Source organism: Rhipicephalus microplus, unplaced genomic scaffold (genome assembly GCF_043290135.1).
Source record: "Rhipicephalus microplus isolate Deutch F79 unplaced genomic scaffold, USDA_Rmic scaffold_540, whole genome shotgun sequence".
Taxonomy (NCBI): domain Eukaryota; kingdom Metazoa; phylum Arthropoda; class Arachnida; order Ixodida; family Ixodidae; genus Rhipicephalus; species Rhipicephalus microplus.
The window spans coordinates 23,295-26,307 of NW_027465100.1; positions in this window are offsets into that span (position 1 = coordinate 23,295).

Sequence of the window (3,013 nt, forward strand, 5' to 3'; positions counted from 1 at the left end):
TCAGGAATCCTTTCTGCCCTTCGTGTGGTCTTCCCATGATGAAAGATACTCTGAAACGATTGCAGCTTCTCAACACTTGCTGAACTTGGGCGCAGCGCTTCAGCTGGAAATCGTGAAGTCATCATTTGCACAAGGTCATGGATGATCCTGTGAAATGAACAAAACCAGGATGAATCTGTGTTTGTGAGCAAGAGTCAGACTGTCATATGCAAGGTGAAGACTGTCATATGCAAGGTGAATTCTTGTTTACACATTGCTCCCTTGCAGACAGGGCTTTCTCGAGCTTCTTCCAATACGGATGTGGCCTCAGCAAGGGATTGCACGGGTTTCTCTTGACACAAAACACCTTGATAGAAGAAGACTTGGGCTACAATTTTTCCTTCTGTGGACATAAAGCACACAGCTTTTTCATGAAAAATATCCAGTTTTGTACGCTTGCTTATTAGTGTCGTCACAAATATTAGATCGCAGTGGCCAACTGCTTCTATACGACACCAGTAGTTTGCAGGAACTTCAAGTGTGCGAATAGCTTCAATTGAAAGTCGCGCACTAGTGGCAGCATTAAAGTCCATGCCTTCCATTTCACCGCCGTCACACACTTCGTCAGGTGCATCAGGCCTGCGCCGTTTTCTGCTTGCGCCTTCAGGAGGTTTGGCTGCTTTCCTTCTCTCGGGTCTTTGCTTGGGCGCAGCGACGGAAAGGTACGCTGGACAACCTGGCAAAAGCGTTGGCACGGCATCAGGCACCAATGACGGTTTTCCTCGGGGAGTGCGCACTTCACAGCCATTTATCACGTGCACATATTCGCGCAGAATATATCTTGGCTCGAAGTGATGTTCGCACACCGCTGATGTTTCGGTCAGAGGCTTGTCATCCCTCCGGAGGTTACGCTCCCACTTTCTGCGGAGATCGTCTTCTCTAGGAGCTGCAAACAACGATGCCTTCGGGGCGCCCGGGTAGCCGCTTCGGCAACCCGGAGCAAAACAGTGTGAATCCGTCCTCCGCTTCGACATGTCACGAGCTACATGTTTGTTGGTACGGAATACCTGAACAGGTAAAGACAGCTGCTCCACAACGGTCCGTGCGAGAAAATGCAGAGCAGAGTATACCGGTACACGTGCAGTACAGTAGCTGCAGACAAAGCGATGCGCAGGATACCGGCAGACGTGCTGAACTAACGCGCTGAATCACCAAGTGACCGCGCCTCGCCTAGGAAAAGGCGCAGTAGCGCCACGAGAAACCCTAGCGGCGGTCCATGGTATTTCCAACCGCCAAGAGAGGCGGCGTGGCCTGGCGGTCGCGCCACTAGAGTACTTCTAGTTCACTATAATGCCGTTTTGTTAACGCGGTCAAGGTGGCTAGCTGGGTGAGGCTGGTAGAAATGAGCCTCCCCAACTTGTCAGAACTCGAGCAGGCCCCTTTGCTTCGGAGCGAGGCTTTACGCGTCCTGTGATTGGCTGCGCTCATCGTCGTCATTTCCGCCCGCGTAGCTCTAGCGAGCGCCACTATACGCCGACGCAGTCAGTAGCTATGAGGTGACTTTATTGCACAATTAAAATACTAAATGATTTGATATAGGTGCTTGGATCTATGCTAAAATTATCCCCTGCCATCTGTCTACGCAAAACACAAACAAAAATATGTGCTTTTTAAAAGTGTTGGAGGGCTCCTTTAAATCTTGCCTCGAGAATCCCAAAAAGATAATACACGCGGCGTAGACAAAAAGCAAAAGTTCCCAGCATATCCACGCAGTGAATGATGACTGGGGCGAAGCGTTCGTCCATCCGTCCGTCCGTACATCCATGCAGTCATCCGTGCGTCCGTCCCTGCGTTCCTCCGCGCGTCCATCCGAGCATCCGTCCATGCGGCTGTCCGTGCGTCAAACAGACAGACAGACGACCGACGGATCTTCCCTGAATTCCTTTCTTCTCGTTTCTCTTTTGGTGTTTCCCTGTAATTGCCCTACATTATAGACGCTCATATAAAAAAAAAGGTGATCATTCATACATAAAATTGTGATGTAAGGCTGCATAAATAAGTGCCCCACCGTGGTGGTTTTTAAGTACCTGGTGGCTGACCCGCAGGTCGCGGGATTGAACCCCGGCTGCGGCAACTGCATTTTCGATGGAGGCGAAAATGCCGTAGGCCCCTGTGCTCAGATTTTCCAGGTGGTCGAAATATCCGGAGCCCTCCAATGCGGCGTCTCTCATAATCATATGGTGGTTTTGTGACGTTAATCCCCACTTATCAATCATGAAATCAGGGCTAAGTGTACAGTGAAAAAGTGTACAGATCATTGCCATGCTAAGCTTGTTATGATGAGCTTGGTTGCTCATCTTGCAGTCCCCAGAAACTTTGCGGTTGCTGATTAACCGGCTTCTGTGAACTCTGGGTGCTTCAGCGATATGGAAGGACAGCTGGTTTTATATGCCACTGTTCTGTAACTTGCTTTCTTACATATCCTTTGTTCGTTTTTTTTTTGCAGTGGGTTTTCTTTTTTCTAAGAGCTTCATGGTGTCTGGATTTCTGTCGACTTGTAAGTTTACCTTTCCCTGCTAAGTTACATGTGATCAGCCTTTATTAACGTTTTCGCAATATCTGCTTGTAAATAAGCTTTCAGTTTACTTTGTTTACCATGGAAAGTTTTTTTTTTTTGAAAACGGCAATAAACTTCTTCCATATTCTACATAAGCAAATTATCATTGTGAATGGCAAAAACAAAAATATATTACGCGATACAACTATTTCACTCATACCGCAAAAAAAAGAAAAAAAAAAGCAAGGGCACCATTTAAGCTTTCAGGCTGCCAAATACTAAGCATCCTACTTTGCTTATTAACAAACGAGGTTTTATAAAAAGTACTCATATAAGCGCAAACAATTTTCCACAGGAACGACTGATTTGGGCTATTTTAGGGCCACTTAAAATTTATTCATTCGGCTACGTTTGAGCTGCTGCGAGGTCCGATTTGACTGTTCGAGGTTTGCACCGTCTGGTAACCCTGGTCGGCAT